The sequence below is a fragment of the Triticum urartu genome, chromosome 7A (genome assembly GCF_056163025.1).
Source record: "Triticum urartu cultivar PI428250 chromosome 7A, HENAU_Tu73, whole genome shotgun sequence".
NCBI classification, from domain to species: domain Eukaryota; kingdom Viridiplantae; phylum Streptophyta; class Magnoliopsida; order Poales; family Poaceae; genus Triticum; species Triticum urartu.
Genome location: NC_141879.1, coordinates 1,455,135 through 1,481,767, shown reverse-complemented (window position 1 = coordinate 1,481,767; position 26,633 = coordinate 1,455,135).

Here is a 26,633-nt window from a genome sequence, read left to right as displayed (position 1 = left end):
TTTACTTCATTGCTAAACGCGTTAGCCATAGTAGTAGAAGTAATAGTTGGCGAGCAACTTCATGGAGACACGATGATGGAGATCATGGTGTCAAGCCGGTGACAAGATGATCATGGAGCCCCAAATGGAGATCAAAGGAGCTATGTGATATTGGCCATATCATGTCACGTTTATTATTTGATTGCATGTGATGTTTATCATGTTTTGCATCTTGTTTACTTAGAACGACGGTAGTAAATAAGATGATCCCTCATAACAATTTCAAGAAGTGTTCTCCCCTAACTGTGCACCGTTGCTAAAGTTCGTCGTTTCGAAGCACGCCGTGATGATCGGGTGTGATAGATCCTTACGTTCACATACAACGGGTGTAAGACAGTTTTACACATGCAAAACACTTAGGGTTAACTTGACGAGCCTAGCATGTGCATAGACGTGGCCTCGGAACACAGAAGACTGAAAGGTCGAGCATGAGTCGTATAGAAGATACGATCAACATGAAGATGTTCACCGACGTTGACTAGTCCGTCTCACGTGATGATCGGACACGGTCTAGTTAACTCGGATCATGTAATACTTAGATGACTAGAGGGATGTCTAATCTAAGTGGGAGTTCATTAATAATTTGATTAGATGAACTTGATTATCATGAACTTAGTCTAAATTCTTTACAATATGTCTTGTAGATCAAATGGCCAACGTAGTCCTCAACTTCAACGCGTTCCTAGAGAAAACCAAGCTGAAAGACGATGGCAACAACTATACGGACTGGGTCCGGAACCTGAGGATCATCCTCATAGCTGCCAAGAAAGATTATGTCCTACAAGCACCGCTAGGTGATCCACCCGTCCCACAGAACCAAGACGTTATGAACGCTTGGCAGACACGTGTTGACGACTACTCCCTCGTTCAGTGCGGCATGCTTTACAGCTTAGAGCCCGGGCTCCAAAAACGTTTTGAGAGACATGGAGCATATGAGATGTTCGAAGAGCTGAAAATGGTTTTTCAAGCTCATGCCCGGATCGAGATATATGAAGTCTCCGATCAGTTCTTCAGCTGTAAGATGGAGGAAAATAGTTTTGTCAGTGAGCACATACTCACTATGTCTGGGTTACATAACCGCTTGTCTCAGCTGGGAGTTAATCTCCCGGATGATGCGGTCATTGACAGAATCCTCCAGTCGCTTCCACCAAGCTACAAGAGCTTTGTGATGAACTTCAACATGCAGGGGATGCAAAAGACCATTCCTGAGTTGTTCTCAATGCTGAAATCAGCGGAGCTAGAAGTCAAGAAGGAACATCAAGTGTTGATGGTCAATAAAACCACTAAGTTCAAGAAAGGCAAGGGTAAAAAGAACTTCAAGAAAGACGGCAAGGAAGTTGCCGCGCCTGGCAAGCAAGCTGCTGGGAAGAAGCCAAAGAATGGACCCAAGCCCGAGACTGAGTGCTTTTATTGCAAAGGGAAGGGTCACTGGAAACGGAATTGCCCCAAATACTTAGCGGACAAGAAGGCCGGCAACACCAAAGGTATATTTGATATACATGTAATTGATGTGTACCTTACCAGTACTCGTAGTAACTCCTGGGTATTTGATACCGGTGCCGTTGCTCATATTTGTAACTCACAGCAGGAGCTGCGGAATAAACGGAGACTGGCGAAGGACGAGGTGACGATGCGCGTCGGAAATGGTTCCAAGGTCGATGTGATCGCCGTCGGCACGCTGCCTCTACATTTACCTACGGGATTAGTTTTAAACCTCAATAATTGTTATTTAGTGCCAAGTTTGAGCATGAACATTGTATCGGGATCTCGTTTAATTCGAGATGGCTACTCATTTAAATCTGAGAATAATGGTTGTTCCATTTATATGAGAGATATGTTTTATGGTCATGCTCCAATGGTGAATGGTTTATTCTTTATGAATCTCGAGCGTAATGCTACACATATTCATAGTGTAAGTACCAAAAGATGTAAGGTTGATAATGATAGTCCCACATACTTGTGGCACTGCCGCCTTGGTCACATAGGTGTCAAACGCATGAAGAAGCTCCACGCAGATGGACTTTTACAGTCTCTTGATTATGAATCATTTGACACGTGCGAACCATGCCTCATGGGTAAAATGACCAAGACTCCGTTCTCAGGAACAATGGAGCAAGCAACCAACTTATTGGAAATCATACATACTGATGTGTGCGGTCCAATGAGTGTTGAGGCCCGCGGTGGCTATCGTTATGTTCTCACCCTCACTGATGACTTGAGTAGATATGGGTATGTCTACTTAATGAAACACAAGTTTGAAACCTTTGAAAAGTTCAAGGAATTTCAGAGTGAGGTTGAGAATCAACGTGACAGGAAAATCAAGTTTCTACGATCAGATCGTGGAGGAGAATACTTGAGTCACGAATTTGGCACACACTTAAGAAAATGTGGAATAGTTTCATAACTCACGCCGCCTGGAACACCTCAGCGTAACGGTGTGTCCGAACGTCGTAATCGCACTCTATTAGATATGGTGCAATCTATGATGTCACTTACCGATTTACCGCTATCTTTTTGGGGCTATGCTTTAGAAACTGCCGCATTCACTTTAAATAGGGCTCCGTCGAAATCCGTTGAGACGACACCGTTTGAATTATGGTTTGGGAAGAAACCTAAGTTGTCGTTTCTAAAAGTTTGGGGATGCGATGCTTATGTCAAGAAACTTCAACCTGAAAAGTTCGAACCCAAGTCGGAAAAATGCGTCTTCATAGGATACCCAAAAGAAACTATTGGGTACACCTTCTACCTCAGATCCGAAGGCAAGATCTTTGTTGCCAAGAATGGGTCCTTTCTAGAGAAAGAGTTTCTCTCGAAAGAAGTAAGTGGGAGGAAAGTAGAGCTTGATGAAGTATTACCTCTTGAACCGGAAAATGGCGCAACTCAAGAAAATGTTCCTGAGGTACCTGCACCGACTAGAGAGGAAGTTAATGATAATGATCAAGATACTTCTGATCAAGCTCCTGCTTAAATTCGAAGGTCCACAAGGACACGTTCCGCACCAGAGTGGTACGGCAACCCTGTCTTGGAAATCATGTTGTTAGACAACGGTGAACCTTCGAACTATGAAGAAGCGATGGCGGGCCCGGATTCCGACAAATGGCTAGAAGCCATGAAATCCGAGATAGGATCCATGTATGAAAATGAAGTATGGACTTTGACTGACTTGCCCGTTGAACGGCGAGCCATAGAAAATAAATGGATCTTTAAGAAGAAGACAGACGCGGATGGTAATGTGACCATCTATAAAGCTCGACTTGTCGCTAAGGGTTATCGACAAGTTCAAGGGGTTGACTACGATGAGACTTTCTCACCGGTAGCGAAGCTAAAGTCCGTCCGAATCATGTTAGCAATTGCCGCATTTTATGATTATGAAATTTGGCAAATGGACGTCAAAACGGCATTCCTTAATGGTTTCCTTAAGGAAGAATTGTATATGATGCAGCCAGAAGGTTTTGTCGATCCTAAGAATGCTGACAAGGTGTGCAAGCTCCAACGCTCGATTTATGGGCTGGTGCAAGCATCTCGGAGTTGGAACATTCGCTTTGATGAGATGATCAAAGCGTTTGGGTTTACGCAGACTTATGGAGAAGCCTGCGTTTACAAGAAAGTGAGTGGGAGCTCTGTAGCATTTCTCATATTATATGTAGATGACATACTATTGATGGGAAATGATATAGAACTCTTGGACAGCATCAAGGCCTACTTGAAGAAGAGTTTTTCAATGAAGGACCTTGGAAAGCTGCTTATATATTAGGCATCAAAATCTATAGAGATAGATCGAGACGCCTCATAGGTCTTTCACAAAGCACATACCTTGATAAGATATTGAAGAAGTTCAATATGGATCAGTCTAAGAAGGGGTTCTTGCCTGTGTTGCAAGGTATGAAATTGAGCTCAGCTCAATGTCCGACCACGGCAGAAGATATAGAAGAGATGAGCGTCATCCCCTATGCATCAGCCATAGGTTCTATTATGTATGCCATGTTGTGTACCAGACCTGATGTAAACCTTGCCGTAAGTTTGGTAGGAAGGTACCAAAGTAATCCCGGCAAGGAACACTGGACAGCGGTCAAGAATATCCTGAAGTACCTGAAAAGGACTAAGGAAATGTTTCTCGTTTATGGAGGTGACGAAGAGCTCGTCGTAAAGGGTTACGTCGACGCTAGCTTCGACACAGATCTGGATGACTCTAAGTCATAAACCGGATACGTGTATATTTTGAATGGTGGGGCAGTAAGCTGGTGCAGTTGCAAGCAAAGCGTCGTGGCAGGATCTACATGTGAAGCGGAGTACATGGCAGCCTCGGAGGCAGCACATGAAGCAATATGGGTGAAGGAGTTCATCACCGACCTAGGAGTCATACCCAATGCGTCGGGGCCGATCAAGCTCTTCTGTGACAACACTGGAGCTATTGCTCTTGCCAAGGAGCCCAGGTTTCACAAGAAGACAAGGCACATCAAGCGTCGCTTCAACTCCATTCGTGAAAATGTTCAAGATGGAGACATAGAGATTTGTAAAGTACATACGGACTTGAATGTAGCAGATCCGTTGACTAAACCTCTCCCTAGGGCAAAACATGATCAACACCAGAATTCCATGGGTGTTCGATTCATCACAATGTAACTAGATTATTGACTCTAGTGCAAGTGGGAGACTGTTGGAAATATGCCCTAGAGGCAATAATAAAAGCATTATTATTATGTTTCCTTGTTCATGATAATTGTCTTTATTCATGCTATAATTGTGTTGTCCGGAAATCGTAATACATGTGTGAATAACAGACACCAACATGTCCCTAGTAAGCCTCTAGATGACTAGCTCGTTGATCAATAGATAGTCATGGTTTCCTGACTATGGACATTGGATGTCATTGATAACGAGATCACATCATTAGGAGAATGATGTGATGGACAAGACCCAATCCTAAACATAGCACAAGATCGTATAGTTCGTTTGCTAGAGTTTTCCAATGTCAAAGTATCTTTTCCTTAGACCATGAGATCGTGTAACTCCCGGATACCGTAGGAGTGCTTTGGGTGTGCCAAACGTCACAACGTAACTGGGTGACTATAAAGGTAGACTACGGGTATCTCCGAAAGTGTCTGTTGGGTTGACATGGATCAAGACTGGGATTTGTCACTCCGTATGACGGAGAGGTATCACTGGGCCCACTCGGTAATGTATCATCATAATGAGCTCAAAGTGACCAAGTGTCTGGTCACGGGATCATGCATTACGGTACGAGTAAAGTGACTTGCCGGTAACGAGATTAAACGAGGTATTGGGATACCGACGATCGAATCTCGGGCAAGTAACATATCGATTGACAAAGGGAATTGCATACGGGGTTGATTAAATCCTCGACATCGTGGTTCATCCGATGAGATCATCGTGGAGCATGTGGGAGCCAACATGGGTATCCAGATCCCGCTGTTGGTTATTGACCGGAGATCGTCTCGGTCATGTCTGCTTGTCTCCCGAACCCGTAGGGTCTACACACTTAAGGTTCGGTGACGCTAGGGTTGTGAAGATATGTATATGCAGTAAACCGAATATTGTTCGGAGTCCCGGATGAGATCCCGGACGTCACGAGGAGTTCCGGAATGGTCCGGAGGTAAAGAATTATATATAGGAAGTGCTGTTTCGGCCATCGGGACAAGTTTTGGGGTTATCGGTATTGTACCGGGACCACCGGAGGGGTCCCGGGGGCCCACCAGGTGGGGCCACCTGTCCCGGGGGGGCACATGGGCTGTAGGGGGTGCGCCTTGGCCTACATGGGCCAAGGGCACCAGCCCCACTAGGCCCATGCGCCTAGGGTTTCCATGGGGGAGGAGTCCCACTAGTGGAAGGCACCCCGAGGTGCCTTGGGGGGGAGGGAAACCTCCCCTTGGCCGCCGCACCTAGGAGATTGGATCTCCTAGGCTGCGCACCACCCCCCTTGGCCCTCCTATATATAGTGGGGGAGAGGAGGGACTTCATACCCCAGCCCCTGGCGCCTCCTTCTCTCCCCGTTACGTCTCTCCCTCATAGCATTGGCGAAGCCCTGCTACTGTGACGCCCTGCATCCACCACCACGCCGTCGTGCTGCTGGATCTTCGTCAACCTCTCCTTTCCCCTTGCTGGATCAAGAAGGAGGAGACGTCTCCCGTCCCGTACGTGTGTTGAACGCGGAGGTGCCGTCCGTTCGGCGCTTGGTCATCGGTGATTTCGATCACGTCGTGTTCGACTACATCATTACCGTTCTTTGAACGCTTCCGTGCGCGATCTACAAAGGTATGTAGATGCATCCGATTACTCGTTGCTAGATGAACTCCTAGATGGATCTTAGTGAAACGAGTAGGAAATTTTTTGTTTTCTGTAACGTTCCCCAACAGCCTATTCACCCCCCCCCTCTAGTCAACCATATCGATCCTTTCACCTAGAGGCAATAATAAAGTTATTATTCATTTCCTCATATCATGATAAATGTTTATTATTCATGCTAAAATTGTATTAACCGAAAACTTAGTACATGTGTGAATACATAGACAAACAGAGTGTCACTAGTATGCCTCTACTTGACTAGCTCGTTAATCAAAGATGGTTATGTTTCCTAACCATAGACATGAGTTGTCATTTGATTAATGGGATCACATCATTAGAAGAATGATGTGATTGACTTGACCCATTCTGTTAGCTTCGCACTTGATCGTTTAGTTTACTGCTATTGCTTTCTTCATGACTTATACATGTTCCTATGACTATGAGATTATGTAACTCCCGATTACCGGAGGAACACTTTGTGTGCTACCAAACGTCACAACATAATTGAGTGATTATAAAGGTGCTCTATAGGTGTCTCCGATGGTACTTGTTGAGTTGGCATAAATCAAGATTAGGATTTGTCACTCCACTTGTCGGGGAGTTATCTCTGGGCCCACTCGGTAATGCACATCACTATAAGCCTTGCAAGCATTGTAACTAATGAGTTAGTTGCGGGATGATGTATTACGAAACGAGTAAAGAGACTTGCCGGTAACGAGATTGAACTAGGTATTGAGATACCGACGATCGAATCTCGGGCAAGTAACATATCGATGACAAAGGGAACAACGTATGTTGTCATGCGGTTTGACCCATAAAGATCTTCGTAGAATATGTGGGAGCCAATATGAACATCCAGGTTCCGCTATTGGTTATTGACCGGAGACGTGTCTCGGTCATGCCTACATAGTTCTCGAACCCGTACGTTCCGCATGCTTAAAGTTTGGTGACGATCGTTATTATGAGTTTTTGTGTTTTGATGTACCGAAGGTAGTTCGGAGTCTCGGATATGATCACGAACATGACGAGGAGTCTCGAAATGGTCGAGACGTAAAGATCGATATATTGGACGACTATATTCAGACACCGGAAGTGTGAAAACCGAGGTGCTGGAGGGTTACCGGAACCCCCCCCCCCCCCCCGGAGAAATAGTGGGCCTTATGGGCCTTAGTGGAGAGAGAGAGGACTGGCCTAGGGCAGGCCGCGCACCCCTCCCCCTCTAGTCCGAATTGGACTAGGAGAGGGGGGGGGCGGCGCCCCCCCCCTTTCCTTCTCCCCCTCCCCCTTCCTTTCCCCCTCCTTGTAGGAGTAGGAAAGAGGGGAATCCTACTCCTACTAGGAGAAGGATTCCTCCTCCTGGCGCGCACTCTAGGGCCGGCCGGCCTCCCCCCTTGCTCCTTTATAGACGGGGGCAGGGGGCACCTCTAGACACACAAGTTGATCTATTGATCTATTCCAGCCGTGTGTGGTGCCCCCTCCACCATAATCCACCTCGATTATATCGTAGCGGTGCTTAGGCGAAGCCCTGCGTCGGTAGCATCATCATCACCGTCATCACGCCGTCGTGCTGACAAAACTCTTCCGTGAAGCTCTGCTGGATCGGAGTTCGTGGGACGTCATCGAGCTGAACGTGTGCTGAACTCGGAGGTGTCGTGCGTTCGGTACTTGGATCAGTTGGATCGTGAAGAAGTACGACTACATCAACCACGTTGTGCTAACGCTTCCGCTTTTGGTCTATGAGGGTATGTGGACACACTCTCCCCTCTCGTTGCTCTGCATCACCATGATCCTGTGTGTGCGTAGGAAATTTTTTGAAACTACTACGTTCCCCAACAGTGGCATCCGAGCCAGGTTACGTGTAGATGTTATATGTACGAGTAGAACACAAGTGATTTGTGGACGATACAAGTCATACTGCTTACCAGCATGTCACGCTTTGGTTCGGCGGTATTGTTGGATGAAGCGGCCCGGACCGACATTACACGTACGCTTACGCGAGACTGGTTCTACCGACGTGCTTTGCACACAGGTGGCTGGCGGGTGTCAGTTTCTCCAACTTTAGTTGAACCAAGTATGGCTACGCCCGGTCCTTGAGAAGGTTAAAACAGCACTAACTTGACAAACTATCGTTGTGGTTTTGATGCGTAGGTAAGAACGGTTCTTGCTCAGCCCGTAGCAGCCACGTAAAACTTGCAACAACAAAGTAGAGGACGTCTAACTTGTTTTTGCAGGGCATGTTGTGATGTGATATGATCAAGACATGATGCTATATTTTATTGTATGAGATGATCATGTTTTGTAACTGAGTTATCGGCAACTACCAGGAGCCATATGGTTGTCGCTTTATTGTATGCAATGCAATCGCCCTGTAATTGCTTTACTTTATCAGTAAGCGGTAACGATGCTACGATGAAGATCAAGGTGTCGCACCGGTGACAATGGTGATCATGACGATGATACGTCTCCAACGTATCTATAATTTTTGATTGCTCCATGCTATATTATCTACTGTTTTGGACAATACTGGGCTTTATTATCCATTTTTATATTATTTTTGGGACTAACCTAGTAACCGGAGGCCCAGCCCAGAATTTCTGTTTTTGCCTATTTCAGTGTTTCGAAGAAAAGGAATATCAAACGGAGTTGAAACGGAATGAAACCAAGTGGAGAAGTTATTTTTGGAAGGAAAGCTACCGGAAAAACTTGGAGTGCACGTCAGGAAAGGAACAAGGGAGCCACGAGGCAGGGGGCGCGCCCACCCCCCTAGGGCGCGCCCTCCACCCTCGTGGGCCCCTTGTGGCTCCCCTGACGTTTCTCTTTCACCCATATATACCCACGTACCCCCTAAAACTATCGAAGAACACAGTAGATCAGGAGTTCCGCCGCCAGAAGCCTCCGTAGCCACCAAAACCCAATCTAGACCCGTTCCGGCACCCTATCGGAGGGGGGGGGGAATCCCTCTCCGGTGGCCATCTTCATCATCCCGGTGCTCTCCATGATGAGGAGGGAGTAGTTCTCCCTCGGGCTGAGGGTATGTACCAGTAGCTATGTGTTTGATCTCTCTCTCGTATTCTTGACGTGATACGATCTTGATGTATCGCGAGCTTTGCTATTATATTTGGATCCTATGATGTTTTCTCCCCCTCTACTCTCTTGTAATGGATTGAGTTTCCCCTTTGAAGTTATCTTATCGGATTGAGTCTTTAAAGATTTGAGAACACTTGATGTATGTCTTGCCGTGCGTATTTGTGGTGACAATGGGATACCACGTGATTCACTTGATGTATGTTTTGGTGATCAACTTGCGGGTTCCGCCCATGAACCTATGAATAGGGGTTGGCACACGTTTTCGTCGTGATTCTCCGGTAGAAACATTGGCACTCTTTGAGGTTCTATGTGTTGGTTGAATAGATGAATCTAAGATTGTGTGATGCATATCGTATAATCATACCCACGGATACTTGAGGTGACATTGGAGTATCTAGGTGACATTAGGGTTTTGGTTGATTTGTGTCTTAATGTGTTATTCTAGTACGAACTCTAGGGCTGTTTGTGACACTTATAGGAATAGCCCAACGGATTGATTGGAAAGAATAACTTTGAGGTGGTTTCGTACCCTACCATAATCTCTTCGTTCGTTCTCCGCTATTAGTGACTTTGGAGTGACTCTTTGTTGCATGTTGAGGGATAGTTATGTGATCCAATTATGTTATTATTGTTGAGAGGACTTGCACTAGTGAAAGTATGAACCCTAGGCCTTGTTTCCTAGCATTGCAATACCGTTTACGCTCACTTTTATCATTCATTACCTTGCTGTTTTTATGTTTTCAGATTACAAAAACTATTATCTACCATCCATATACCACTTGTATCACCATCTCTTCACCGAACTAGTGCACCTATACAATTTACCATTGTATTGGGTGTGTTGGGGACACAAGAGACTCTTTGTTATTTGGTTGCACAGTTGTTTGAGAGAGACCATCTTCATCCTACGCCTCCTACGGATTGATAAACCTTAGGTCATCCACTTGAGGGAAATCTTCTGTTGTCCTACAAACCTCTGCACTTGGAGGCCCAACAACGTCTACAAGAAGAAGGTTGTGTAGTAGACATCAGACGGTGCTTCGGAGATGGAGATCACAAGCACAAGATGATGATGGCCATATCATATCACTTATATTGATCACATGTGACGTTTATCTTTTATGCATCTTATTTTGCTTAGATCGACGGTAGCATTATAAGATGATCTCTCACTAAATTTCAAGGTACAAGTGTTCTCCCTGAGTATGCACCCTTGTGAAAGTTCGTCGTGCCGAGACACAATGTGATGATCGGGTGTGATAAGCTCTACGTTCACATACAACGGTTGCAAGCCAGTTTGCACATGCATAATACTTGGGTTAAACTTGACGAGCCTAGCATATGCAGATATGGCCTCGGAACACTGGAGATCGAAAGGTCGAGCGTGAATCATATAGAAGATATGATCAACATAGTGATGTTCTCCATTGAAAACTACTCCATCTCACGTTTTGATCGGACATGGTTTAGTTGATATGGATCATGTGATCACTTAGATGATTAGAGGGATGTCTATCTAAGTGGGAGTTCTTTAATAATTTGATTAACTGAACTTTAATTTACCATGAACTTAGTACCTGATAGTATTTTGCGTGTTTATGTTATTGTAGATAGATGGCCCGTGTTGTTGGTCTGTTGAATTTTAATGCGTTTCTTGAGAAAGCAAAGTTAAAAGATGATGGTAGCAATTACACGGACTGGGTCCGTAACTTGAGGATTATCCTCATTGCTGCATAGAAGAATTACGTCCTGGAAGCACCGCTAGGTGCCAAACCTGCTGCAGGAGCAACACCAGATGTTATGAATGTCTGGCAGAGCAAAGCCGATGACTACTTGATAGTTCAGTGTGCCATGCTTTACGGCTTAGAACTGGGACTTCAACGACGTTTTGAACGTCATGGAGCATATGAGATGTTCCAGGAGTTGAAGTTAATATTTCAAGCAAATGCCCGGACTGAGAGATATGAAGTCTCCAATAAGTTCTACAGCTGCAAGATGGAGGAGAATAGTTTTGTCAGTGAACATATAGTCATATACTCAGAATGTCTGGGTACCATAACCACTTGACTCAACTAGGAGTTAGTCTTCCTGTTGATAGTGTCATTGACAGAGTTCTTCAATCACTTCCACCGAGCTACAAGAGCTTCGTGATGAACTATAACATGCAAGGGATGGATAAGACAATTCTCGAGCTCTTCGCAATGCTAGAGGCTGCGGAGGTAGAAATCAAGAAGGAGCATCAAGTGTTGATGGTTAACAAGACCACCAGTTTCAAGAAAAAAGGTAAAGGGAAGAAGAAAGGGAACTTCAAGAAGAACGACAAACAAGTTGCTGCTCAAGAGAAGAAACCCAAGTCTGGACATAAGCCTGAGACTAAGTTCTTCTACTGCAAACAGACTGGTTACTGGAAGCGGAACTGCCCCAAGTATTTGGCGGATAAGAAGGATGGCAAGGTGAACAAAGGTATATGTGATATACATGTTATTGATGTGTACCTTACTAATTCACGCAGTAGTGCCTGGGTATTTGATACTAGTTCTGTTGCTAATATTTGCAACTAGAAACAGGGACTACAGATTAAGCTAAGATTGGCAAAGGACAAGGTGACGATGCGCGTGGGAAATGGTTCCAAAGTCGATGTGATCGTAGTCGGCACGCTACCTCTACATCTACCTTCGAGATTAATATTAGACCTGAATAATTGTTATTTGGTGCCAGCGTTGATAATGAACATTATATCTGGATCTTGTTTGATGCGAGACGGTTATTCATTTAAATCAGAGAATAATGGTTGTTCTATTTATATGAGTAATATCTTTTATGGTCATGCACCCTTAAAGAGTAGTCTATTCTTTTTGAATCTCGATAGTGGAGATACACATATTCATAGTATTGAAGCTAAAAGATGCAGAGTTGATAATGATAGTGCAACTTATTTGTGGCACTGCCGTTTAGGTCATATTGGTATAAAGCGCATGAAGAAACTCCATTCTGGTGGACTTCTGGAATCACTTGATCATGAATCACTTGGTACTTGCAAATCGTGCCTCATGGGCAAGATGACTAAAACGCCGTTCTCCGGAACTATGGAACGAGCAACAGAATTGTTGGAAATCATACAATATTACGGATGATTTGAGCAGATATGGGTATATCTACTTGATGAAACATAAGTCTGAAACATTTGAAAAGTTCAAAGAATTTCAGAGTGAAGTGGAAAATCATCGTAACAAGAAAATAAAGTTTCTACGATCTGATCGTGGAGGAGAATATTTGAGTTACAAGTTTAGTCTTCATTTGAAACAATGCGGAATAGTTTCGCAACTAACGCCACCCGGAACACCACAGCGTAATGGTGTGTCTGAATGTCGTAATCGTACTTTACTAGATATGGTGCGATCTATGATGTCTCTTACTGATTTACCGCTATCATTTTGGGGTTATGCTTTAGAGACGGTTGCATTCATGTTAAATAGGGCACCATCTAAATCCGTTGAGACGACTCCTTATGAACTGTGGTTTGGCAAGAAACCAAAGTTGTCGTTTCTTAAAGTTTGGGGCTGCGACGCTTATGTGAAAAGGCTTCAACCCGATAAGCTCGAACCCAAATCGGAGAAATGTGTCTTCATAGGATACCCAAAAGAAACAGTTGGGTACACCTTCTATCTCAGATCCGAAGGCAAGACTTTTGTTGCTAAAAATGGATCCTTTCTAGAGGAGTTTCTCTCGAAAGAAGTGAGTGGGAGGAAAGTAGAACTTGATGAGGTAACGGTACCTGCTCCCTTATTGGAAAGTAGTTCATCACAGAAACCGGTTCCTGTGACACCTACACCAATTAGTGAGGAAGCTAATGATAATGATCATGAAACTTCAAATCGCAAACTGGATACGTGTTTATATTGAACGGTGGAGCTGTCAGTTGGAGCAGTTCTAAACAAAGCGTCGTGGCGGGATCTACGTGTGAAGCGGAGTACATTGCTGCTTCGGAAGCAGCAAATGAAGGAGTCTGGATGGAGTTCATATTCGATCTAGGTGTCATACCTAGTGCATTGGGTTCAATGAAAATCTTTTGTGAAAATACTGGTGCAATTGCTTTGGCAAAGGAATCCAGATTTCACAAGAGAACCAAGCACATCAAGAGACGCTTCAACTCCATCGTCCGGGATCAAGTCCAGGTGGGAGACATGAAGATTTGCAAGATACATACGGATCTGAATGTTGCAGACCCGTTAACTAAGCCTCTTCCACGAGCAAAACATGATCAGCACCAAGACTCCATGGGTGTTAGAATCATTACTGTGTAATCTAGATTATTGACTCTAGTGCAAGTGGGAGACTGAAGGGAATATGCCCTAGAGGCAATAATAAATTTATTATTTATTTCCTCATATCATGATAGATGTTTATTATTCATGCTAGAATTGTATTAACCGGAAACTTAGTACATGTGTGAATACATAGACAAATAGAGTGTCACTAGTATGCCTCTACTTGACTAGCTCGTTAATCAAAGATGGTTATGTTTCCTAACCATAGACATGAGTTGTCATTTGATTAATGGGATCACATCATTAGGAGAATGATGTGATTGACTTGACTCATTCCATTAGCTTAGCACTTGATTGTTTAGTTTTCTGCTATTGCTTTCTTCATGACTTATACATGTTCCTATGACTATGAGATTATGCAACTTCCGATTACCGGAGGAACACTTTGTGTGCTACCAAACGTCACAACATAATTGGGTGATTATAAAGGTGCTCTACAGGTGTCACTAGTAGAAAAAGGGCCATTTGTCCCGGTTCATAAGGCCCATCTGTCCTGGTTGGGGAACCAGGACTAAGGGGTCGTTACTAATGCCCTAGGCCTTTAGTCCCGGTTCTTATACCAACCGGGACAGATGGGCCTCCACGTGGCCGCTCCGGAAGCCCTGGCACGAGGGCCTTTGGTCCCGGTTGGTAGCACCAACCGGGACCAATAAGCTTCCACGCGTCAGCATTTCAGGGGCTAGTTTTTTTAAGGAGGTGGTTTATGGGTTTTGAGGGTTAAGTTAGGTTGGTATAGGTAGGTAATAGGATGTGTCCTCTCTTATCTCTGTTCTACTGCTACTGCTATGCCTAAACATGACTTAGATTGAAGTGATACAACATGTGGTGCATGTCGAAAGTAATACTAATCCTAACTTGATCAAGTTTGGATTGTACTACTTTTGACGTGCACCACATGCATGTTGCCTTCACTTCAATCCAATCCATGTTCATTTCACCCGCTGATATATAATAACTCTTCATGCTCGCATCATGCATCATCATATATAATAACAAGTCTACTAATCATCATCATACAACTTCTACTCGTTATTAATAACAAGTCATACGATCATCATCCTCATAGTCATCGAACCAACCCTGCTTAATTGTTCTTAGCACATGATCATCAGTATTAGGTAGGACCTAAATACCCTCTTTAAGGTAAAATGGCATAAAACAATATAGACCCTGACTCTCCATTATGGAGAATGGAGATCATCCTGTCTCCAATTCTTGTGCTTCGCTTCCTTTTGCTTCCAAGAACCTCCTTATGACTGTCCATACATTTTTTCCATCATTTGATTTGCATGTCTCCATTCCTTTTAGAAATCTGGTATGGACAGTTGAGATTCATAGGATGACCTGGCTGTATGTTCAAAACATGAAGGCTACCTTTCTGATACATCAAATGAGGCACACAATTCTCTGGGATTATCTGTTGAAAAACATAGTAATAACTTCATAGTTAGCAATGATGTACTAGTTTTACAAGTATGCAAAAGATGCACGGATGTCGTAATAGTAAAAAATCTTACCAGGATGTCTCCATGTTAGTTACCGTAGTTGAACACATGCACTAGTGGCACGTATTGACCATAATGTTGAGGAGTTTGATTGTAGATATTGTAATTCTCAATGTCATTACAAAATCTGACCAGATGATTTTTCTCCTTGTAAGTTAATTCGGAGCCATCGGTGTAGTGGCTTTTGTCTACCATCTCCCGCACATTCTTTGAAGAATGAAAATAAGCTGTCAATGGAAATAAGCTGTCAACTATTTTGAAATAAACAATATAAATTAGCTAATAATTATGTTTGAGAAACTAAACTCACATAGCGGTACAATTGGAGGCGTATCAACAAGGACCCAAATGTCCATATTGTCTTGCTTGATTTCAGGATCACCAAGATCCATGGTGACAAGCATACCCTCATCAAAATCATACATCTTGCAAAGTGCTTCCCATTTTTTTGCAACCAAAATGGGTTACGCTCTCAGAATTGTACAGCTTTACTTCAAAATCCACATCATGATGAGTCCTTAGGTGAATTTTCTTTGTTTCAAAACTTTCATGGTCTTCAAAACCCATCCTCTTCAAGACATAGCGCCTTGCATGGCATGGGATAAGCTACTCGAATTGCAAAAGATGAGAATTACACATTGAAATAGTTGTAGTCATGCTTAGTTACGAAAAAACACTTGTCGTCGTTGCGTACCGTTTCAACATCGAAGGTCTCCTCGAGCTTAATGCTGAAGCGCCGATCATCGTCCAGGTGAGGCATGTCGCACAGACCTCGATCGTCCTAGCACCAGCTACACTCCCCCGGGAGACTTTCGTCGTCTGATGACGACATTTCCTACGTTCATATATTCAAAGATTAAACTTGTACAATTAGATATATGTACTACAAAAACTAAATTAGATCATTATTATTCATCACGGGTTGACTATCGGTCTGTCGAGTCTTTTCTTGAAAACTCTCAGCTCACGTGGTGTATATATTCGACTCTCGGTGATGGTCTCTCCTCACTTTGTCCCCGAGTGCATTACACCAAGATGTCTAGCACACGGGAACGAAGGAGAAGCGACCCCCACGACAAGAGTCGGGATTCTTCGTCCTCTCATATATATATGGTGGAACTCTTCCTCACTGATTCCTCTCTGACATTTTCGACCGTCGGTGATGGTCGTTACTCCTTCTTCCCCTAGTGCATAACAAAGGTCTAGCACCCGGAGAAGAAGGAGAAACGACCCCCACGACAACAGTCGGGCTTCTTTGTCCTCTCATATATGGTGGAGACTCGACAGACTTAAAGTCAACCCGAAATATCGTTTAATTATCTTTCTCAAAAAGGATTTGGCTTGTCTCACCTTGAGGTCGGAGGGGGTCGGTGACGGGGACGATGGCGGGGATGATGGAGGGGGGCTCCTAGATTTCCTGAAAACAAAAACCCTATAAGCTATCAACTAATCATATGCATACGCCTTGCATAGTGCTCTCCAATTTTAGCATTCAAAGTAGGAGTGGTTGTCGGTGTCAAAACCGGCGGATCTCGGATAGGGGGTCCCGAACTGTGCGTGTAGGCCGGATGGTAACAGGAGGCAGGGAACACGATGTTTTACCCAGGTTCGGGCCCTCTTGATGGAGGTAAAACCCTACGTCCTGCTCGATTTATTCTTGATGATATGGGTATTACAAGAGTAGATCTACCATGAGATCAAGGAGGCTAAACCCTAGAAGCTAGCCTATGGTATGATTGTCTCCCTTTTCTATCGGCTAGCCTGGCCTCGGTTTATATAATGCACCAGAGGCCTAGGATAACAAGAGTCCTAGCCGAATACGCCGGTGGCGTGGAGTCCTTGTCTTGATCGCCAAGTCTTGTGGAATTTTCCTTGTATGCGGCAGCTGTCCGAACTGGCCCATGAGTATACGGCCACGGGGGTCCTCGGCCCAATCTAATAGATCGGGAGATGATGTGTTGAGTACCCCCTAGTCCATGACACCGTCAGTGGTTTTCCAATTTGAGCATTCAATAAGCAAAATCAAATCACAAAATCAAGTAGTATTAAAATTAGGATGCATTCAATTATAAGCAAAACTACATCATCTCTTGCATCCGTACATCGTCGAATATTATCACTAATACATCTCGAATACTATCATACATATAACATCGCTAGTACAGCTAGAACCGTAGCGCCCGACGGGTGTCGGCACGGGCGGTGGACACCCAAAGAGAAGGAACCATCACAGGATCGCTCCAGTGAGATCCCTGAAGAACCTGCCAGGTATTGTCGAACCTGCCCTCCAACGCAACCATGTAGCGACGGATGTGCTCGTCCTCCTCGCTGACACTGTGACGTACCACCTCCGCGGTGTCCGGAAGCCTCGACACCGTCACTGACCCACGCGACCGCCACCAAACAAGGATCGGGTCAACGACGGGCTGGCTCCTCACCAACCTACGCCCCCCGGAAGGTAGCACATCCCAAAACCATCCTGGCGGAGCCCAGTCCCGGACATGGCCCCTCTGATCAAGCCGGCCTCCTCCGCGGAGTCGACGACGAGGATGCGGGATAGGCATCGTCGACGTCGATGCGGGAATAATTGCTTTAACTAAAAAATAAACTAGTTCTATTAATTTTCTTGCTAAAAATAAACTACTTCTATATATAGTAAAATAAAGTAGTTTTCTTAAATAAACTAGTTCAACTACTACTAAGCACTTAATTACTATAAATAAAATAAAGTAGTACTTACTAAAAACAAACTATTTCTATATATAGTAAAATAAAGTAGTTTTATTAAATCAACTAGTTCAACTACTAATTAAGCACTTATTATAAATAAAATAAAGTAGTACTTACTAAAAATAAGAAGAGGAAGAAGAAGGAAAAGAAGAAAGAAAGAAAAAGAAGAAGAAGAAAAAATAGAAAATAGAATAATCTATTTTATTTTTTCTTCTTCTCCTCTATTCCTTCTTCTTCTCCTCTTTTTTTCCTTCTTTTTCCTCTTCTTTTTCCTCTTCATTTTCTTCTTCTTTTTCCTCTTCTTTTTCTTCTAAATATGAACATATATACATAAAAGACGTTGATCATACACAATTTTAATATGAGCTTTAACTTACTAAATTCTATGAACAAAAAAAAACTCCACAAACATCTCATCTCATCTCCACAAAACACATCTCATATCATATCATTTCATCCAAAAATAATTCTTTGAACATTCGTTGCATATGAACATACATACATTTACTTTTTTTTCTTAAATGTAATATATGAACATTTTCTTAAATGAGCATATGAACATACATATCACCAAAAAATAGACCTTTTTCTTTGCATATGTACATAAAAAAATCTATACACATCAATCCATCCATCCATATATATAAATACATCAATCCATCCATAACAATTAAAGAAAAAAAATCTATGAACCTAAAAAATTCTAGGAAACAGGGGCAAGGGTGGCGGCGGCAACGCGTAGGGGCAGGGGCGGTGGCGGCGGCAACTCGCAGGGCAGGGGCGGCGGCGGTGGTAGCACAGGGCAGGGGCGGCGGCAGTGGTAGCGCAGGGCAGGGGCGGCAGCGCGCAGCGGCGGCGCAGGGGGAAGGGGAGCGGAGCTCACTGGGGGCGGCGGCGGCAGCGCGCAGGGGCAGGGGCGGTGGCAGCGCAGGGTAGGGGCGGCGGCGTAGGGCAGGGGAGGAGGGGGCAGAGCTCACTGGGGGCGGCGGAGCTCACTGGGGGAGCGTGCAGGCTCGGGGAAGGGCGGCGCAACCTGGCGGCGTCGAGGAGGATCGGCGTCGTCGGGCGGCAACTGGCGATGAAATCTGAAAAAAAAATACTAAGTGCTGGCTTATATAGGAAAGGCTTTAGTCCCGGTTCGTGGCAACAACCAGGACCAAAGCCCCCCTTTTAGTCCTGGTTGGTGCCACCAACCGGGACCAAAGGCCTCTTTTCAGCAGCCCAAAGGGCGAGAAGCAGAGGCCTTTAGTCCCGGTTGGTGGCACCAACCGGGACTAAAGGGGGGCTTTGGTCCCGGTTCTACCAACCGGGACCAAAGGCCTGCGCCTGCCAAAGCCACGGTGCGGTGGGATGTTTAGTCCCACCTTGCTAGCCGAGGAGCGGCATGACCTGTTTATAAGCCCTGCCCCGCCATCTCTATTGAACTCTGAATTGCAGGCCTCTGGGCCTAAGGGCATCTCCAGCCGTTCGGCCCCCCAAGGCGCCTAAATAGAGCGGCCTGGGGGCGTGCTGGCACTAGTTCGGCCCCTGGGGGCGACCTAGCTCCCAGTCACGCCCCCAAGCGCCGGCCCCAGGATGCGGGAAATTTAAACTTGGTCGTTCCCGCTCTCAAAAGACGCCACAAATCCGGCGATCAGACATAGTCTGGCGTTACAAAAAACAGAGCGCCACACGCCGCAAGTTCACGTGCGCAATGATTCACTCGGCGGGGTCGGCTCCAGGCGTTGGTGGAGTCGGCGAGCGCGGGCTCGGCGGTGTCGGAGCTGCTTCATTGCTGGGCTGTGTCGGCGCGGCTTCGGCACTGCTGGGCGGCGATGTAGAGGCGTCGTTCGGGCTTGGCGTCCGTGTGGTCGTGGGCGCAGGAGCTTGCGTTGTCGGCGTTGCCGTCTGCATCTGGTTCAGGATGAGGCCGTGCTCCGCCATGTACCACGCCCTGAGCTGCTCGTCGTTGCTCTGGAGCATGTCCGCCCCGCCCATCAGAAAAGCCATGTCGGTGTTCCTCTTCTTCGCGGCGACGTTCATCTGGAGCAGGTCGAGCTCGATGGCGCTGTTCTTCATCAGTGATGACCACCGCGCCTCGGTCTTCTCTTCACGTAGGACGGCCCGGGCCTGGGCGTCGGTGAGGCAATGCTCGATGGACTCCTGCACTCGCGTGGTTGGCGCGCCGGCGTGTTTCCCCTTCTTTGCCAATTTGTGGCCGTCCGGCCGCCCCTCTGACGCGCCCGGAGTCATCGCGTCCGGCTTGTATGTCTCCTTGGCCTTGTCGAGGGCACGTCGGACTTCCGCCCACTTCTCGCACTTGTCAATGCGCTTGTAGACGTGGAGGTGCTTGAAGTCGGCGTCTTGGTTGTCGCGCCGATACATGGTGAACATACGCAGCAGCTGCGCGGAGGAAAAAACAGTTGGCGGGCGGCGGGTGTAGACGACGAAGAGATGCGGGCGAACAGCGTGCGTACCTGATCCTCAACGCTGGCGCCGCTCTCCGTGCGAGCCGCGACCTCCTCAACGATTCCATGCTATTTGTTGCACGCCAACTAGATACGCCCCCAATGGTTCGCCATCGCCTTGGAGCCACGCTGCATGTAGACGCCTTTGAAGTACGGGTCGACGAGCTTCCGCTCGTCGAACTCGGCCTTGATGCAGTCCCAGTACGTCTCCAAGCTCTGGTTCGCACCGGTGGTCGGGTCGAGGCAGACGACTTTCCATGCTTCGGCGCCCCTTCTCCTCTTTGGACGTCCACTTGATGCGCGGTTCGCCTGACCTAGCCGCCCGCTTCTTCTTCTTCTGGCGCCCCTTCGTCGGAACAGGAGCCGGCTCCTCCTCCCCCCCTCCTCCTCCTCGTCCTCCTCCTCCTTCTCGGGTTCCTGCACTTCGTGCGCGTCCTCGCCGTAGACGTAGCCGAGCTCAGCCTCCATGTCGCCGCTGAGGTCCACTACCTCGTCCTAGGTGGCGAACCCGGGTGACGCGGCGGCCGCGGTCGATCCTGTCGCGATGATGTCGTCCATGTCGGCTCCTGTGTCGTCGGTGTCACCGAGGTGCGAGAAGGGCAGCGGTCCACGGCGGAGATGGGGCGTCGGTGTGGACGCGTAGGCGGCGGGCGGCGAGTAGTTGTATGGAGGGTACTGCACGCCGACGAAGGCGGGCGAGGGTGTGCGCGTCGCGGGGTGGCCATGGGGGAAGGTCACATTTGTGTTGAATCCCCCGTGCGCGTCGCCGTCGGCGTAGCCGGGCGACGACGATCCCCATGGAGATCCGACGCCTTGCTGTCCCCAGGGCGCGTACTGGGCGTGGCTGACGACGGGTGGATTCATCATCCCCGCGTGGTCGGCCGATGAGGAAGACGCCGCCGCACGCGTCACGTTGTCGTGGGCCTTCTTGGCAATGGCCCTGTTCCGCCGGTCGGTGGTGACTGCGTCGCGTCGCTGAACTTCCACCCTCCACTCGGCGCTCGACATGCCCGGTGGCTTCGATGACGGCGCCCTCGGCTTCCTCTGCTTCGACTGGGCCACGGTTCCAGTCGTGGTTGCCACCGCGCGCGGCATGGCGTACTTCTTCAGTGGCATGGCGGCGACTGGAAGGCGAGCTGGAGGGGGTTTGGCGCGAGAAAGGGAGGGAATGGCGGGAGGAAGGCGAGCGAGCGGGAGATGCGAGGGAAAAGCGTCAAGAAGCGGCGGGAAAAGGCCCTCGGGTCGCCGCCAGGGCAGGCCCACGCGCCTTTTTCGCTTGTGCCGGCTCCCCAAGCGCCCCCCAGGGCGCCGGGTTCGGCCTGGGTCCGCCGGCACCAGTTTTCGCCCGAGCCGACGAAAAACGGGCTTCTGGGGGCGCGACTGGGCCGTTTTTTTGGCGCCGGTGCGGCAAAATCGCCTGGGGAGGGCCTGTCGGGGGCGCGGCTGGAGATGCCCTAATCTAGCACTGTTATGCCTGTGGGCCTGCTGGGCCTTTTGCAGGCCTGAATCCTGGCCCATGGATGGGTTTCTAGTCGTATTCAGTCTGTGGTGGCCCAGTAGGTGGCATTTTTTATTTTTCCCAGTTTATTTCTTTTCCTTTTTGCTTTATTTATTTTATTTTATTTCTACTTACAACAAAATACTTATTAATTTTATTTTGTTTCTAATTACTTATTTATTTTATTTTATGATAATTCTTTTTGCTATTAAAGTTTCTAACAAAAAAGTTCTTTATGAAAATTCTTTTTGCTTTTAATGATTTTGAACAAAAAACTTTGATAGTTTTACTTGCATCAATTTTATATAATTTTAGTTTCAATAATACTAGAGGTTGCTTATAATGTTTTGAACAGAAAATACGTTGATAATTTTAGTTTCATAAATTTTATATATGTTATTAAAGTTTATTTTATTTTATTTTATTTTATTCTACTTATATATTTTATTAAAGTTTTTTTATTCTGTTTCTAATTACTTATTTATTTTATTTTATGATATTTGTTATTTTACTGATTATTTTGAGCTATAAGACCCTGAAATTGAAAAGCACTACAAATGAACTCTGAAAAGGTTGAAAGTTGGCGTGGTATCATCATTTCACCCACATAGCATGTGCAAGAAAGTAGAGAGGGTTACGGCAAAAACTGGATGCACTTCGTGTACAAAACGGACAATCTCTTTCGAAGTATCAGGATTTCATACAGAAACTCATCTGTTACAACATGCATTTCAAATGAACTACGAAAAGGTTGAAAGTTGGCATGGTATCATCATAATAGTTGTGGAGAGAAAGTCTTCACTTTTTCCGCTTGTGTGCTTTGCTTATTGCGCTGTAACCATGGATAATCTTCATTGTTTATCAGGATGCTTGGGTCAGCCTTGACTTTGAAGGGAGGAATTTCATGAAACTTTTCATAATCTTCAGACATGTCTGTCTTGCCCTCCACTCCCACGATGTCCTTTTTTCCTGAAAGAACTATGTGGCGCTTTGGCTCATCGTATGATGTATTCGCTTCCTTATCTTTTCTTTTTCTCGGTTTGGTAGACATGTCCTTCACATAGATAACATGTGCCACATCATTGGCTAGGACGAACGGTTCGTCAGTGTACCCAAGATTGTTTAGATCCACTGTTGTCATTCTATACTATGGGTCTACCTGTACCCCGCCACCTGACAGATTGACCCATTTGCACTTAAACAAAGGGACCTTAAAATCATGTCTGTAGTCAAGTTCCCATATATATGTCCATTATGTAACCATAATATGTGTCCTTTCCCCTCTCGGTTGTTGCATCAAACCAGACACCGCTGTTTTGGTTGGTGCTCTTTTGATCTTGGGCGATCATGTAAAATGTATTCCCATTTATCTCGTATCCTTTGTAAGTCAATACAGTCGAAGATGGTCCCCTGGACAACGAGTACAGCTCATCACAAACAGTGTTGTCACCTCTGAGACGTGTTTCCAACCAACTGCTGAAAGTCATGATGTGTTCACATGTAATCCAGTCGTCAACACTGCTCCGGGTGTTTGGAGCGCAGACTGTTCTTGTGTTCATCGACATACGGGTCACCAAGGTAGAGTTCTGTAGAACTGTGTAGTGTGCTTGAGACCAAGAATGCCCGTCCCTGCATATTATTGAGTTTGCTCCGAGCGTGCCTTTTCCAGTCAGTCTCCCATCATACCGCGATTTAGGGAGACCTATCTTCTTAAGGCCAGGAATGAAGTCAACACAAAACCCAATGACATCCTCTGTTTGATGGCCCATGGAGATGCTTCCTTCTGGCCTAGCACGGTTACGGACATATTTCTTTAGGACTCCCATGAACCTCTCAAAGGGGAACATATTGTGTAGAAATACGGGACCCAGAATGACAATCTCGTCGACTGGATGAACTAGGACGTGCGTCATGATATTAAAGAAGGATGGTGGGAACACCAGCTTGAAACTGACAAGACATTGCGCCACATCACTCCTTAGCCTTAGTATGATTTCTGGATCGATCACCTTCTGAGAGATTGCATTGAGGAATGCACATAGCTTCACAATGGCTAATCGGGCGTTTTCCAGTAGAAGCCCCCTCAATGCAACCAGGAGCAGTTGTGTCATAATCATGTGGCAGTCATGAGACTTTAGGTTCTGGAACTTTTTCTCTGGAATATTTATTATTCCCTTTATATTCGACGAGAAGCCAGTCGGGACCTTCATACTGAGCAGGCATTCAAAAAAGATTTCCTTCTCTTCTTTGGTAAGAGCGTAGCTGGCAGGACCTTCATACTGCTTTGAAGGCATGCCGTCTTTTTCGTGCAAACGTTGCAGGTCCTCCCGTGCCTCAGGTGTATCTTTTGTCTTCCCATACACGCCCAAGAAGCCTAACAGGTTCACGCAAAGGTTCTTCGTCACGTGCATCACGTCGATTGAAGAGCGTACCTCTAGCTCTTTCCAGTAGGGTAGGTCCCAAAATATAGATTTCTTCTTCCACATGGGTGCGCGTCCCTCAGCGTCATTCGGAACAGCTAGTCCGCCGGGACCTTTTCCAAATATTACGTGTAAATGAGAGACCATAGCAAGTACGTGATCACCGGTACGCATGGCGGGCTTCTTTCGGTGATCTGCCTCGCCTTTGAAATGCTTGCCTTTCTTTCGACATTGATGGTTGGTCGGGAGAAATCGACGATGGCACAGGTACACATTCTTCCTGCATATGTCCAGGTATATACTTTGGTGTCAGCTAAAGAGTGCGTGCATGCGTGGTATCCCTTGTTTGTCTGTCCTGAAAGGTTACTGAGAGCGGGCCAATCATTGATGGTCATTAACAACAACGCCTTTAGGTCAAATTCTTCCCCCATGTGCTCATCCCACGCACGTACACCTGTTCCATTCCACAGCTGTAAGAGTTCTTCAACTAATGGCCTTAGGTACACATCAATGTCGTTGCCGGGTTGCTTAGGGCCTTGGATGAGAATTGACATCATAATGAACTTCCGCTTCATGCACATCCAAGGAGGAAGGTTATACATACATAGAGTCACAGGCCAAGTGCTGTGATTGCTCCTCTGCTCCCCGAAAGGATTAATGCCATCCGCACTTAAAGCAAACCATACGTTCCTTGGGTCACTTGCAAACTCAGCCCAGAACTTTCTCTCGATTTTTCTCCACTACGACCCGTCAGCGGGTGCTCTCAACTTCCCGTCTTTCTTACGGTCCTCACTGTGCCATCGCATCAACTTGGCATGCTCTTTGTTTCTGAACAGTCGTTTCAACCGTGGTATTATAGGAGCATACCACATCACCTTCGCAGGAACCCTCTTCCTGCGGGGCTCGCCCTCAACATCACTAGGGTCATCTCGTCTGATCTTATACCGCAATGCACCACATACCGGGCATGCGTTCAAATCCTTGTACGCACCGCGGTAGAGGATGCAGTCATTAGGGCATGCATGTATCTTCTCCACCTCCAATCCTAGAGGGCATACGACCTTCTTTGCTGCGTACGTACTGTCGGGCAATTCGTTGTCCTTTGGAAGCTTCTTCTTCAATATTTTTAGTAGCTTCTCAAATCCTTTGTCAGGCACAGCATTCTCTGCCTTCCACTGCAGCAATTCCAGTATGGTACCGAGCTTTCTGTTGCCATCTTCGCAATTGGGGTACAACCGTTTTTTGTGATCCTCTAACATGCGATCGAACTTCAGCTTCTCCTTTTCACTTTCGCACTTTTCACTTGCATCAACAATGACCCGGCGGATATCATCATTGGGCACATCGTCTGGTGATACGTCTCCAACGTATCTATAATTTTTGATTGCTCCATGCTATATTATCTACTGTTTTGGATGTTTATGGGCTTTATTATACACTTTTATATCATTTTTGGGACTAACCTATTAACCCAGAGCCCAGTGCCAGTTTCTGTTTTTACCTTATTTTAGGGTTTCGAAGAAAAGGAAAACCAAACGGAGTCCAATTGACCTGAAACTTCACGGAACCCTTTTTTGGAAGGAAAGAATCCCAGAAGACTTGAAGTGCACGTAAGGGAAGCTTCGAGGAGGCCACGAGGTAGGGGGCGCGCCCACCCCCCCTGGGCGCGCCCTCCACCCTCGTGGGCCCCTCGTGGCCCCCCTGACGTACTTCTTCCGCCTATATATCTCCATATACCCTAAAAACATCAGGGAGCACAATAGATCGGGAGTTCCGCCGCCAGAAGCCTCCGTAGCCACCGAAAGCCAATCTAGACCCATTCCGGCACCCTGCCGGAGGGGGAATCCTTCTCCGGTGGCCATCTTCATCATCCTGTTGCTCTCCATGACGAGGAGGGAGTAGTTCTCCCTCGGGGCTGAGGGTATGTACCAGTAGCTATGTGTTTGATCTCTCTCTCTCTCTCGTGTTCTTAAGGTGATACGATCTTGATGTATCGCGAGCTTTGCTATTATATTTGGATCCTATGATGTTTCTTCCCCCCTCTACTCTCTTGTAATGGATTGAGTTTCCCCTTTGAAGTTATCTTATCGGATTGAGTCTTTAAAGATTTGAGAACACTTGATGTATGTCTTGTCGTGTGTATCTGTGTTGACAATGGGATACCACGTGATTCACTTGATGTATGTTTTGGTGATCAACTTGCGGGTTCCGCCCATGAACCTATGCTTAGGGGTTGGCACATGTTTTCGTCGTGATTCTCCGGTAGAAATTTTGGG